Genomic DNA, 16042 nt, shown 5'->3' on the forward strand with positions numbered 1-16042 from the left:
AAAGAGCCGTCCTCGGCGTGGGTAGGGGGCTGGTGGGGGGGAACTTCAGGGTGGGGGTTGGAGGTGCCTCTTGAGGTTGGAGAGATGGGGGTGGTGGATTGTGGCTTCAGCTGTTGGGGGGCGTCGTGGGAGATGGTTGCAGGACTGTCCCTTTGTCTTTCAAAGCGGCAGTAGAACTCGTTCAGGTTGTTGGCGAAACGTCGGTCGTTGATGGAGTGGGGGGCTTTCGGCTTGTAGTTGGTGATTTGCTTGAGCCCTTTCCAGACAGACGCAGAGTCGTATGCTGAGAACTGGTTTTGGAGCTTCTCAGAGTACAGTCGTTTGGCCTCTTTCACTGCCTTGCCAAACTTGTACTTTGCCTCTCTGTATATGTCTTTGTCCCCACTCCTGAAGGCCTCTTCCTTATCCAGTCTTAACCTTCTGAGTTTAGCTGTGAACCAGGGGTTGTCGTTGTTGTAACTCACCCTGGTGCATGATGGTACACAGCTGTCCTCACAGAAGCTGATGTAGGAAGTCACAGCCTCTGTGTACTCGTCCAGACTGTTGGTAGTAGTCCTGAACACATCCCAGTCTGTACAGCCTAAACACGCCTGGAGATTCTCCACAGCCTCATTGCTCCACTTCCTTGTCGTCCTCACAACAGGTTTGCAGAGCTTTAGTTTCTGCCTGTATGCAGGAATCAGGTGGACCATGATGTGGTCGGATTAGCCCAGTGCAGCACGTGGGACGGCGTGATAAGCATCTCTGATGGTGGTGTAACAGTGATCCAGAATGTTGTCCTCTCTGGTCGGACATTTTATAAACTGTCTATATTTGGCGAGTTCGTGGGTCAGATTACCTTTGTTAAAGTCACCAGCGACGATTACTAAGGAGTCCGGGTTGGTCCGCTCCACACTCAGTATCTGGTCGGCGAGCATGCGCTGTGCGACCTGCACGTTGGCTTGCGGCGGGATGTAAACACCGACCAGGATGAACGAAGCGAACTCACGGGGGGAATAGAAAGGCTTACAGTTTATGAAGTCAGTTAAATGCAATTTATTTTGAAAGTTCCAGAAGAGTCCTTACCAGAGTTTAATGTTGAAATCCATGGCTGTGGGTCCCAACAGCTTCTATGGATTCGCTTCTATTCTATTCATTTCTACACTGCCTGGCCAAAAAAAGTCGTCACCAAAGAAAAAAAAAAAAGGTCACACACTAATATTTCGTTGCACCACCTTTAGTTTTGATTACGGCACACATTCGCTGTGGCATTGTTTCAGTAAGCTTCTGCAATGTCACAAGATTTGTTTCCACCCAGTGTTGCATTAATTTTTCACCAAGATCTTGCATTGATGATGGTAGAGTCTGACCTCTGCAGAAAGCCTTCTCCAGCACATCCCAAAGATTCTCAATGGGGTTAAGGTCTGGACTTTGTGGTGGCCAATCCATGTCTGAGAATGATGTCTCATGCTCCCTGAACCACTCTTTCACAATTCGAGCCCAATGAATCCTGGCATTGTCATCTTGGAATATGCCCGTGTCATCAGAGAAGAAAAAAATCAATTGATGGAATAACCTGGTCATTCAGTATATTCAGGTTGTCAGCTGACCTCATTCTTTGAACACATACTGTTGCTGAACCCAGACCTTGCCAACTACACTAACCCCAGATCATAGCACTGCCCCCACAAGCTTGTACAGTAGGCACCAGGCATGATGGGTGCATCACTTCACCTGCCTCTCTTCTTACCCTGATACGCCCATCACTCTGGAACAGGGTAAATCTGGACTCCTCAGACCATATGACCTTCCATTGCTCCAGAGTCCAATCTTTATGCTCCCTAGCAAATTGAAGTCTTTTTTCCCGTTAGCCTCACTGATTAGTGGTTTTCTTAAGACTACCTGGCTGTTCAGTCCCAATCCCTTGAGTTCCCTTCACATTGTGCGTATGGAAATGCTCTTACTTTCACTATTAAACATAGCCCGGAGTTCTACTGTTGTTTTTCTTCGATTTGATTTCACCAAACGTTTAAGTGATCGCCGATCACGATCATTCAGGATTTGTTTCTGGCCACATTTCTTGCTTGAAGACGATGGGTCCCCACTATCCTTCCAGATTTTAATATTGCGTTGGACAGTTCTTAACCAAAGTTTGGTAGTTTTTGCAATCTCCTTAGATGTTTTCTCTGCTTGATGCATGCCAACCACGGCCACAGGATGTGTCTTTCAACATTGTTGTTTAAGAAATGAGAAGCAACTCATTGCATCAGTTGGGGTTAAATAATTTGTTGCCAGCTGAAACATAATCGCCTATGCAGTAATTATCCAATGGGAGGCTCATACCTATTTGCTTAGTTAAATCCAGGTGGCGACTTTTTTTTTGGCCAGGCAGTGTATTTACTGTGACACCTCAGGAATTAGCACCTAAGCATGTTAGACAGTTTTTCTGTAATGGCTGTTGTGCCCCCAGCCATGGATAAAAACATGGATGAAACATGGCCTGAACGGTACACAAAGATACTGATAGGAACCTCTCTGCATCTTTAAATTACACTAACCTACTTAGTGCTACTTAGTTCCTGCTCAGCCCAGGAAGAAGTTACAGCAGGAATCCCTGTGATATCATTCAGTCCTTAAAACAAAAACGCTTTCTTGGCATCATTTCCGTCTTTTCCACACAACTCTCACCAGAGGGCCTGTCAGGATGAGGAAGCATGCGTGAACGTCTCCTTGTGGGAAAATGGGCTAAATCTTCAAACTTGCAACCCTTTTCCAATGGCTCGTTTTAGCCAGCGTGGCTCCGCTTCACTCTGTGTTGCTCTACTTGGTACAGTACCTGTTGTATTTACACAGACCCACTGAGGCCTGTAGCTACGCCGACTGAATCCCCGCCTCCAACCGTCAATGTAGTGTATTGTGCTGCTGTTAACGTTTACTCTGTGACATTGTCACATTAAAGTAATCTGTGTGAAAGGATACAAAATTAAAATAATAAATAAATAAATAATGAAGTTTTAGGCAGGTTTAAAAAATGCTGTAAACAAAGAATGCTTTCAGAAATATAAATGATTGTTTATTTTTATTAATTTACAAAATGCTAAGGGAGCGAATCCAAACATACAGCCAAAGTCATTAAGAACAATCTTCAAGAAGACATCTTAAAGAAGAACAAGACTTACTGGAAGTGATGGTATGGCCCCACAGAGCCATGATCTCAACATCATTGAGTGTGTATATGATTACATGAAGAAACAGAAGGATGTGAGAAAGCCTACATCCACAGAAGATCTGTGGTTAGTTCTCCAAGATGTTTGGAACAACCTAACAGCCAAGTTCCTTCAAAAACTGTGTGCAAGTGTACCTAGAAGAATTTATGCTGTTTTGAAGCCAAAGAGGGGTCACACCAAATATTGATTTGATTTAGATTTATTTTTGTTCATTTACTGCATTTTGTAGATTGATGAAAATAAATGATTATTTCCATTTTTGAAAGCATTCTTTGTTTACAGGATTTTTACAAACCTGCCAAAACATTTGCACAGTACTGTGCATATAAGGTACTCACTAATTTTACAGTGATATAATATTAATAAAACGTATACTAACTAATATAAAATATTAATAATAACTTTTTGTAGGTACCTGTACAGAAAGGGATGACATTTTTGCCAGTTTCTTGACATGGAATCTGTGAGGTGATCACAGTCAGAGCCATACCAACAGATCAGATTTTTGGTTTGGGGCCACATGGTGCTGCTGTGATGACAGGTAGAAACTAAATATAATTTTAATTTGAGGTATAGATACTATTTATGTTTAAATAAGTACTTTTTATTATAAGGACATAAGAATGTGTTTCCAAACAGCTGGCAAACTCCTGGCCAGAGCTAGTTTCTGTGTAGCACATCGCCTTGCTCTTGCATTCAAAGTTGATGCAGACAATGTGCCATTCATGAAAACTTTGAGATCACTTTTAAGAACTGCACATTTATTTCAGAAACAGTGTAAATCGCACAGCCTTACTGAAAGCAGCTTCCAGGTGTTCCACAAGTGAACAGCCTGAAAATAACTGTAAGCAATCTTTCATTTTCCTGTTCTTTGAAACAAACTATTTGTACAAATTGACTATTTAGAGAAGAAGGACCCAGTAGAAAGGGGCCTTTATATATACTGTGCAACATATAGGTTTGTGGCTGCCATTCACCTCCAGGCAGATGTTCTTCTGCACCCGACACAGCTTTCAAAGCTTTTCCAAAAGGAAGAAGTAATTTTTTTGGCTATCAAGAAACATGTAAGTTGACTTTGAATGACTATACACACACTTGTTTATGGAAAATCCTGAAGAACAAAATTAAAAGACATTAAAGCCTTGGCTAGTTATTTAACATTTTAGGTGCCTGTTACAATTGAGTCCATTAGACAAATCAAGGAGGCAGGAGATGAACAGCCTCCACGGTCACATCTTAGTGGGTTGGAGGATAGAGTAAAATGCTTCAGCATACAGGTAGAGGAGGGGATAAGAGGCCACAGAGGGGATTTTGACTTCATCTCTTCTTAGACCCGTTTTCATACTCATACTCATATTCAGTGTTTCCAGTTACAAACTTGAAAAATAGTATGGAATTACACAACTAACCCATGTTGTTACTCATTCAAAAAATTTATTTTCGAAAAGTGATAAAGCCTTACTTGGACCATCTGATTGAGTACCTTGAGGAGATTCCCACAGATGAACATCCTTGCTGCATTCAACTTACTCAGCCCACAAGTCGTGGAGAGGGCAGATAATGACTTTGAAGGGAACTTACAACTGCTTGCCAAAACATTTCCCACTGTGGATGAAAAAGCACTGCTCCAGGAATTGACCAGTTTCAAGGTCCATGTTGGCCAGGGCATGTTTAAGTTAAAAGGCAGAAGCAAAATGTCAAATGTTTTTTTTTTTATGTTCCCAGGTAGAAGTGATGCAGAGGCTGGCCTTTGACTCTGATGAACTGAAGCTCCTCTACCCAAATCTGGGTCTACTCTTTGTCACTGCATTGACAGTTTCAGTCTTAAGTGTCAACTGTGAAAGAGACTTCTCGGCTATGAACAGAGTGAGTTTGTTGTTTTTTCACTTTTTTACTATCAGTTTATGTTGGTGGTATACATTTTTCTAATGTCAGTTATGTGATTATTTTCAATAGATTAGGACAGACCTCAGAAACAGGCTGCAGGGGAAAAGCTTCACTGTCTGTCTGCACATGAAAATAAATGGCTGGGGTTGAAATGGACTACCAAAAGGCTCTTGAAGAGGTCTTTAAAAAACACAGATGGAATGCATGTAGTTATGCAACATGCAGACTGTGCCATGAAAAGAAGAACAGGTCAAAACACAGTACACTACCGCATACCTCTTCTATGAGCTCTGTGTTTTCATTCCTTTGTATTTAAGTGATCAGTTTGTTGGTTGCTTGTTTGCACTTTATTTATGTTATTTTTCTTTTAAATGTGACCAGCATTACTTTGCTTAGTTTAAGATTCGCTGGCTGATTACTTAATTAGAACAACTAAGAACAACTTAAGTGCAAACAATTAATATTTATTTTAAAAGTATTTTGTTATTTAAAACAGCTGTGTGCCTTATGATAAGGCAATAAGTTTGAGTGTGGTACATGACTAAATGGAGAGCAACTATAGGCTTAATATTCCTTGGGGACTTTCTTTCCTTTTCCTAAAAAGATATACAGGTTGTATGAAAGGTTTGGTCTATTCAGCCATTTAGGCCATTTAATGTTTATTTTATGAAACCTCTACTAACCCCACAGCTGTAATGAAACACAAGATGTTGCCGCATCCAGCCCACCAGTCACACAGAGAGTAGCAGATTGCCAGGGCTATGGGCTGTGCCAGCCTCAGTGGGTCACATCCTCCTGGGGCCTGGGACATGCTGCCATGAATTTAGCAGCCAAACGTCTTGTGACAGAGTACATCACTCTCCAATAGAATAGAATAGAATAGAATATTCTTTATTGTCATTGTACTGGGAAGTACAACAAAATTGAGGGTGCTTGTGCTGGGCTACCAAACACCACAGTAGGAAAAACAAATAAAAAAATAAGGCATTTAAGAAGATTTTTTCTTAAAATAAAGATATGACAGATGAAGTGTAATATACACTGCAGAAGGCATCATATGTACACCTGAAAATATATACAATATGCTCTCAGAAGATGTACGGTAATAATAAATAAAACTTTCAAAGTGTAAAAATTACTGTTGAAGGATGAATAAAATCAAAAATTGCAATGTTACAATTCAAAGCAGCTGTAAACATTAAGGCAAAGTGAAGTTGGGTTGGTTATGGTCCGAGGCCGACTTTACGCAGGGGCAAGAAGGGGCAATGCCCCCTCAAACAAATGCCTGGCCCCTCAAATCAATTCTCAATCACACAAGCACAACCCCCGTCATTGCCTCTCCCTCCTCCACCTGCACTTAAATGCAAAACATAGTCATGCTTACTTGACTCCATGGACATACGCGCGGACTCAAAGCGGACGTCCGCTGGACATGTCCGTGCAAAGCTAAATTTTCACGACCGCGTACGCGATGTTATGTTTAACATAATGGCGTTGCTGAAAACATTACGTGGCCACTGGTCCGAAGTTTCTTTAGAGAAAAGGTCAGAGAGGGGGCATTTTGGTGACACACCTGCGGAAAAACGCTTGCATTTTCTTCCAATCAGCATCCATGCATGACTGCGTATCGCATTGTCTACATATTTTGTACTCATAAAATCCAGCTGTTGACTGATGTTTGTCAGGTTTAATGAAGATACAGAGAGGAATATATACAACCAAACATACAAATTAGCCCATTTCACTCTTTTCACTTAATTATTTAGATGGTAAAGTCTGAAGTAGAAGAGAAAAAGCATGACTACAACCCTTTTTCTGAATGTCTAGTAGCCTAAATCTCACAATAAGATGTTGAAAATAGAAACAAGCATGCTGCCCTAACTCTGTTCTGTATAGGTTAAAGTCACTTTAACTCAAGGAGCTCTTTTTATGCAAGCAAATCTACTCCAACAGTTGAGAGATCATTTTGCTAGGTAGTTAACATTACGGTCTAAAATATGTCGAAGGCTAAATATAATCATATAAATCCTGTATAAATATATACAGGATAAATCCTGTCCTGGATTTATTCATCATCTTTGGTTTGCTGCTCTATTACATAGAGCAGCAAACCAAAGATGATGAATAAATAGGAAAATGTTACTTATTATTAGCATAATAATAGAGCCAATGATAACATTAACTACCTAACGTAGGTTTGTGATTTGAAATGAAATGTAGGTCTTAAGTTGAGCTACATGAAAGTGCAGTGAGTTATATTGATATTGGTAATGGTTTATTATTGGTGTAATGCTTCAACTCTTTCAGAAGACAATCAAATGATGTTAAATTCTTTCTATTTAAACGAGGAGTTCTCAAGAGTTTTCTTAATGTTTAATGTTAATTCCAAGAAGAGGGAGGCTATAAAAGCATAAATACATCCTATTTTTTTATTTTAATTTTATAAATAAATTTGGCAATGGATGCCCTTTTTTGGCTTAAGCACCTGCGCTTGCTCTCAGGTGTTCAACAACCCCGCAAAACACACACACAAAGCTGGGTAGCGCAGCGGCTTCCAGGCATCCAACACGGCACATCAAAGTTTCAATAAAAAGGTTACATGCATATATAATTCAGAACACATTAGATTAAATAGCGAATCTAATCGCACTAAAACCTCCTGTACCCTGCCCAGACTTTCTAAGAAAGAAAGAAAAATAAAAGATGGGTTTTACTTGTCGTTGTCTTCCTTCTGAGCGGAGTTGAGAGAGACAGTGGGGTGGAAGTTGGAAGTTAATGTGCATCCACAGTTAATTTCAGGAAAAGCGGCCAATCTTTGTCCTCTGGCCTCCTTGGCGAAAGGGAAAAATATGATCTGACCATCACAGTCGACTGGAACAAAAACAAGGTGGCGATTCGTCTCCTTGAAACTCCGTGGTTTTTTTAGTTACATGTTAAACTCACGTCTTCGATCGGCAAAGTGAAATTTCTAGCCTTCTTATTCCAGAAACCTCAGTTATGAATTTTTCGTTGACTAATGAAGGAGAATAAATGAAATCCACTCGGGACTTTTGTCCAGGTGATGCTTCAGATGTTGGTAACCGTGTCACGGTCTCCAGCTGAAGGCGAGCCCTCAAAATGGGCGCCTTCCTATATAGCGTCTTCTGACGTCAGACTTGGGACGCCCCGTCAAATCAGTCGTAGTGTCCAATGGGATTTGTAGGAACAGACTGTCCTGGATACAAAATGGCCGATGACGTTGGAGAGGCACAGTGGCGTCCAGCAACGTGCAAATGGTCCAATATTCAGCAAACAAGTGGTCCAACAGAGACAAAGAAAATTGTGAATTTCACCATGAGGTTATTATAGCAATCAGTCTTACGGCGCACCTACGCTCAGGTGTTCGCCTGGTAAAAACACAACTTGAGAAGCGCGGCGGCTTCAGAGTCCAACAGCAAGTTTCAAAACAAGGGCAAGCACATACAATTCAGAACACATCAGACTATGAGTGGCAAATCTAATGACACTAAAATCCTATCTCTATCCTGCCCAGACTACTTTACTAGAAATAAAATAAACAGAACGGAGTTACTTGGTGGAGTCTTCCTTCTGGGGCAGCAAGTGAGGAAAAGGGGGAGGGAAGTTAAACTCCAAGAAGAGTGGTCAATCTCCGTCCTCTGGCCTCCTTTGGCGAAAGGGGAAAATATGATCTGACCGTCAACAGTCGACTGGAACACCACAAGGTGGCAATACGTCTCCTTGAAACCTCTGTGAGGGTTTTTTCTTCTGTTACGTGTTAAACGCACGTCTTCGATCGGCAAAGTGAAATTTCTGTCCTTCTTATTCCAGAAACCTCTTTCATGAATTTTTCTTTTTAATTGGCCAACAAGGAGAATTACTGAAATCCACGTGGGACCTCTCTTCCAGAATGATGCGCTTCAGTTACTGGTCCGTTTTCCAGCGTGAAAAGCAAATGGTGGGCCGTCTCATACTCTGTTATATAGTCGACGGTGGCCTCAGGGCTGCGACGCCCCCGTCTTATCAGCCGCGGTGCCCACTGGGATTTGTAGGAACAGACTATCCTGTGGTACAAAATGGCCGATGGTATTGGAAAGGCATAGTGGCATCCAGCAACGTGCAAATGGTCCAATATTCAGCAAACAAGTGGTCCAACAACAGTCAACAAGTCAAATGGGGTTGGCAGGATATAAGGGGTCACCTGTGATGACCTTTGTTCTCCTGAGGCAGCAGGTCATGGTGATGTTTTCCAGGCTGGGCAGAGGCAGCAGATGATCTTTCGGGCATTTTTTATGATCCTCTGCACTGCCTTCCTGTCCTCAGCTGTGGAAACGGTGTACAACACACCCAGACAGTATGTCAGTTCGCTCTCCACCGAGGAGTGATAGAAGGTTAGCAGCAGCTTTGTGTCCAGGTTGCTCTTCCTAAGGATACGCAGGAAGTGGAGCCACTGTTGGGCCTTCTTTACCAGGGTTCTGTTATTGTTGGTCTAGGAGTTGTCTGTGGAGATAAGGGGGCCCAGGCACCTGAAAGTGGTTACAGCTTCCACCTGTTCTCTGTCTATGAGGAGAGGGGTGTGGTCCTGTCTGATCTTATTATAGTCCATGATTAGTTCATGATCAGAGAGCTTTATCCTTCCACCTCTACAGATTAACAGCAGTAGACATAGATATTGTCTTGTATTGTCAATACATATCCATGAAGTTGAAGAATAGTTTTTGGACCCAAACAATTGGGTAACCATTACCCCCAAAATAAAGCCACTTTGCATGGAGTAAACAGTACAAAAATACAGATTTTTGATTGATAAAATAGTAACAAACTGCCTTATGTAAAAATGACTAAATGCAAAAATAGTCAAAGTAACTTGCATGACTAAAATTAAATATTTCTAGCTTATCAAAACTGTACTCAAAGAAATTGTTCAGATATATTATGACAGCAATGGGGCTTTGTCTTGACCTGCACAGAACAAGGGGAGATATTTATCAAAAATATTTGTCATGAAATGAACAAAATGTTTGTATAGTGTAATTTGTCAATTCACTGAATAAAATAGTACAGTGCTGAATTTATCTTGTGACAAAACACATTAAATTAATTTCATAGCAGCAGCTTTAAAAATGCAAACCAACTGGGCAGAGGTGCAATTCTTTTTCAACAATAGTTAAAATAAAAAAACAGCAAGATCAAATATGGCAAATTTCCAGAAGACATTCATTCATTCATTTATCTTCTATACCGCTTATTCCATAGAGGGTCACGGTTGGTGCTGGTGCCTATCTCCAGGAGTCTACGGGCGCGAAGCAGGGTACACCATGGACATGTCGCCAGTTCATCGCAGGGCAACACAGAGACAGACAGGACAAATAACCATGCACACACTCATTCACACCTAAGGGCTATTTAGAAAGACCAATTAACCTAACCGGCATGTCTTTGGACTGTGGGAGGAAGTTGGAGTACCCGGTAAGAACCCACGCATGCACGGGGAGAACATGCAAACTCCATGCAGAAAGACCCCTGGCCGGGAGTCAAACCCAGGATCTTCTTGCTGCAAGGCAACAGTGCTACCAACTGCCCCACCGTGCAGCCCTGTTTTCAATAGTATTACTACATAGACAGTTTTGCATTCTTTTAGCCATTTTTGTCTTGTTTCTGCTGCACTAAATAAATGTATCTCTGCTATCAAACTCAAAATAGCCAAATGGGTTAAAGTGGAGCAATCTTTTACCTGGAGAGGGCCAGGGTGTGAAGTCCCTCAATGGCAGTTAGAGAGACGGCAACAAACATAGTTGCTCTAAAAAAAAAAAAAAAAGACTACGCGATGCCACCAGACACACCTTAAAACAGGGCTAAAAGAGGAGCCTGTGGAGCTACAATGACAAGGAAGTCAGACCAATGCTTTGCAGTTCTACTTTATATAGACCAAAACTGGTCTGTAAGTGTGAAAAGGATTTAAAAGCCTTTAAAATTATTTTTTTCATATTGTACAGAAAACTGTTTTTTTAATAACAGATGAGTCTGCACATTACTGTACTGTAATGTTTACTGTTAAAAAACAAAAAACAAAAACTACACTGAATACCTGACATTTTTGTAGTTCAGTTCCTCTGGCTCATTGTTCTGGCAAACAAATGTGCCATTTAAATATTTATGAATTTGAGAAATTATTAATTGTTACTGTGTGACTAAATTATATACAGTATTTGGTCACATAGCTTATTTGAGCTGTGATGGACTGGCAAACCTATCCAGGGCTCTTCTATTTTACAGAAACATAGTAACTTGTAATATACTTCGCTGAATGTTGAAATGCTGGAAATGTTGGAAAAATGTTGCCAAACGTAGACATAACGGGCCTATCTAAGGGTTATTACAATGAGCACTCACAAGTACTCAATAAAACCCAACTAGTAAAAAAGGCATCAAGGACAACATTTAAACTTTTTTGAAGAACAGCATAGTAGCTGCTGTCATTAAAATTCATTGTAAAAGTGCAATTCTAGATATCAGGACATTAATTCGTCAAATATTTTGTTCTTTCACCTGCTGCTGTGCTTTAGATAATGGTTGTGGTACAATGATATACAGAGAACTTTACAGTTAATCCTTTATATGTACAAGTGCTCAGAATGATAGTTGAGAAACAAGCCCAAATTAGTGGTTCACCAGGTTTGCAGCCTATGCAAAGTGGTTGTGCTGATAGATTGTATCTGATTCGGATGTTATTGTCGGTTTAACTTGCAGGATGGCTTTATGCTGTCTTGAGTGTTTTTAACTCATCAGGAATTTGTCTCATTCTAGAAAAATGGATTTCACTGAGCTTTGGCTTCCAAACTCCTTCCAAATCTCCTCAGGCCTCCCTCCAACACCAGGATCGGATTCCAGGGGGGAAGACATCTCTAAATCTAACGTTAAGATGTTCATTCAAGCGCATGTCATTCTCAGCATTCACGTCTTCCACTGGGGTCCGATCGCCAAAGAAATAAACATTCACTAATAAACTTTTCTAATTACATCCCTGTCTTCTCTTTGTGAGTCTGTCCAGGTTGAAATGCTCTCACAACCTTGAATATTCATGATGATATTGTGTTAAAACTTAAGTCTCCAGATTACAGAAAACTTTAGAGCTGACATAGCTCTGCATTAGGCAGTAAATAAAGTGTTTGTACAAGCACATCTAAATAAATTCAGTATCATTGAAATATTAATTTATTTTAGAAATTCAATATAAAAAATAAAAACTGATTATATTCAAAGTTTTAAGAAAGCTGAGTCTGGCATTTTTATTGCCTGTAAACCAATTAAAATAAATATGCACTTGAAATAGATTGTGTGGGCAATAAATTTATATACCAGTTCCATTTTTTTAATTTAATTACTTTAACAAATTAACAATATTGTCACTGATTTAGACCCACCTGTATGAGTTAACTAAAAAGTCTGTAACAATGCAACTAAACTTTCAAGATCTCCCAAAAATTATTTTTCCAATTGCCAGTTCACATATTACTGGATCCAGTAGTTGACAACAACAGACTAGAAAAAAATCTTTCTAGTAGCAAGAGACCTCGAACAGACCAAAGCCAAGGATCTCTGTCTCTATTCATCCTAATATTGCTGAAATTTAACTAGAATTCAATTCAATTCTATTCAGTTTTATTTATATAGCGCCAATTCACAACACATGTTGTCTCAAGGCACTTCACAACAGTCAGGTACATACATTCCAATTAATCGTAACTATTGAACAGTGCAGTCAGATTCAGTTATTTATTCAAATTGGATAAAACGTTTTTCGGTCTAAGGAAACCCGGCAGATTGCATCCAGTCAGTGACTTGCAGCATTCACTCCTCCCGGATGAGCATGTAGAGACAGTGGACAGTCACTGGCGTTGACTTTGCAGCAATCCCTCATACTGAGCATGCATGTAGCGACAGTGGAGAGGAAAAACTCCTTTTTAACAGGAAGAAACCTCCAGCAGAACCAGAACCAGGCTCTGTGTGAGCGGCCATCTGCCACGACCGACTGAGGGTTAGAGAGAACAGAGCAGAGACACAAAGAGAACAAAGAAGCACTGATCCAGGAGTACGTTCGACTAGAACTACAGCCTTTTTGGTGTCGCACCTGTAGGGATCGTGGGTGTTTTAAAACTCAGACTTCTCCTTGTGAGATGGTTGAACTTTTACCACAGCACTTCCAGTCTGTTTCCTCCCAATGGGGTTTTCATTGACGTCACTGAAGTCGCAGCTTCACTTCTGGTCCACCATCTCGGGTGTCTACAATCGCTTCTTACTTTTCACAAGATTGCAACATCGCATACTTTTTCGCCCATGGATAGGTATCTAGAGTCGTTACAGCCTCCTTGGTAAGGCCATGTACCTCAAGAAAATTTTGGTGATCAACAAGGTGGATCCATACATACTGCCTTTTGGTTTGTTTAGCGCAAATCCGGACGATTTGCCGCACAACAATTTTTTTATAGCCACAACATAGGCAAAAATCCATAATATGTTCAATATTGCCTTTTATTGCATAATTACATAATAGGTATATTATTAGATAATACATTTACAGTATAACAGTAAAGGTAAACTGCAGCCTACATCTAGCTGGTCAAGGTATGAGAATGCAGCTTGCTGAATGTAGATCACAGCGCTGAGTGCCGCTACCCAGCTCAGAATCAACTGATCAGCTCAGGGTCTTGGCAGACTACTTTCCAGAATATTATTACAACAAACTTAGACGAACATTATTTATTTACCTGTCACAAAATCTTCACTGCACACTCGGTGAGGTTCAAGCTGTCCAAATCTGCTTGATATCTGATTCAGCAACAGTAGTCGATGTTGTGTACTCAGTGTTTTTGTTTTCTCACACTGATTTTCTATCATGGCTGGTAGACGATAGACTGAACACTGGTCTTGACCACCACACACACCACAACCCACAATTAAGAAAGTTTTCCCCATAGTAAAAATGAATGGTCCGGAGTTTTGCTTCACTGATCACAAATGCCAACTATCTTGTTGTTGTCCTTCATTTAGTTTGTGCTGAGAATACACAAACTTTTGTGTGTAAACATAAAGTATTTAAACCATTTTGAGCCCAATCTTTACCACTGTACCCTTTTGGTTAAGGATAGGCAGTTGCAGGAGGCATCTGTTTCAGAGAGAGTACATGAAGGTTCAGAGGTCAGCAATTAAATAAATGTAGAATTAACAATGGCAATCCATAGCCAATGGCACCCACAGACAATCAACATCCTCCAAATATGTTGGTTAATACCTGCATACTTTGGCTTCACTGTGAAGAGTAAAATAGAAATTGTCCATACTTATATCATTTTACAGCTTCTTCAAAGCACATTGCCAATAGTTTTATTCACACAGCAACATATAGGCAAACAAACATACTGCGTTCTACAGTTTCTTTAACTTTATGAATTTGCACTGTATATTCACAGAGCTTTGTACTGTGATACTTGATTGCTGTAAAAAAGATAAATGGAACTATATAAAAAAGACAAGAATTATACTGTAGCAGTGAAGTATAAAGCCTCACAATAGGAAAGGTACCACCACATCATACATTTTGGTGCTTGTGAAATGATGTCCTGCAAGACGTGACACACTATTATATATATTTATCTATTCTCTGTCTTTGTCAAATAATAAATCCAAGCAACTTTAAAAATTATTATGAACAATAAACTAAATTTTCTCTGTCCATTCCTTCGCAAGGCATTTCCCTCATTTGCTCTCAATTTATATATATATATATATATATATGTATATATATATATATACACATTATATTGCCAAAAGTATCTGTGTCTACTTTAATAGCAATATCAACTAACTATTCTTCCACAAGGTATAGCAGGGTGTTTATAGTTGGATGAGAAAACCAGAACTACAGCTTTCGCTCTAATTAATTCTAATGGTGTTCAAGAAGGTCAAAGTCAAGACTTTGTGTACCGGTCAAGTTTCTCCACACCAAAAACCCGCAGCCATGGAAGTGATTGGGAAAACTGGTATTCATTGATTTGGTGGTGTGACCCAGTATTTTTGGCAGTATAGTATAGGCCTATGTATGCAAGCATGTATGTAACGTAAAAAATATAGTTAAACTGAATTGAATTGAAATAGAATTTTTAAATAAGAAAAAAGAGCAATAATTTTAAAGGAAATCCAGTTTAGCTTTTCAGTGTACAGTATATTTATGTTTTTGTCTAAAACAAACTTGACAAAATGCAATTCTTAAAATATTTTAGCTAGAATATGTCTTAAAAATATATGGAATCGGTTATATTTGTAAAGCTTTTTTATAAAATTTAAGATTCTGATAAATCCTACATCTGATATTATAATTGGACATTTTAAATAAAGGGTTTAGTTTGTGTTGCCAACTGAAAGTACAGCCATATTGTTAGTTGTGTTTATTTTTTTAAACATTTTAAACAGTTCAGGCTGCTCAGCAGTGTCAGGGACTTTCTAAAACATTATCCCACACAGCGTGTAAATTATTCAGGGCGTTGTTTGACAGATGTCAAAATGCGTTTCTGACACCTGACTGTGTAACTAGGCTAAAACAAAAATTATCCTTTCACTTACCTTGTTCCAGCGTTCTCTGGTCATTTCCCCTTAAAAAAAAGAAAAGGTCGAGCTGGGATTTCCTGTAGCCTAAATTACAAAGCCTCGGAATTCTTTCAGTTAGGGCACGCTTGCTCTGATGATTTGTAATAAACTGGGACGAAGATGGGAAACGCACTGCCCGGAAAGTGAGGCATATCTTGCGCTCGGCCGAGGACTGAGGAGATCGCAACAGCAGGACGCGCTCACAATACACGTCTGCTGATTTTCGCCAAATGCACCCGCTTCACTCCGTCCATGTCCAACCTTCATGACTTTTCGGCTACATTCGGCTTTATCCGGAAACACTGGTT

General features: G+C 40.0%; 1 protein-coding gene across 1 annotated transcript in view; it reads right to left on the minus strand.

Annotated features, from left to right (window-relative positions):
• ptprfa (protein tyrosine phosphatase receptor type Fa) overlaps nucleotides 1-16042 on the minus strand; it is a 351241-nt gene extending 335199 nt beyond the window's left edge. Inside the window, exon 1 of the mRNA XM_047374177.1 lies at nucleotides 15711-16042. The gene's annotated coding sequence lies outside the window, so the exon portion shown is untranslated. The remainder of the gene's footprint in view (nucleotides 1-15710) is intronic.

This window comes from Girardinichthys multiradiatus, chromosome 9 (assembly GCF_021462225.1).
Source record: "Girardinichthys multiradiatus isolate DD_20200921_A chromosome 9, DD_fGirMul_XY1, whole genome shotgun sequence".
Classification (NCBI taxonomy): Eukaryota; Metazoa; Chordata; class Actinopteri; order Cyprinodontiformes; family Goodeidae; genus Girardinichthys; species Girardinichthys multiradiatus.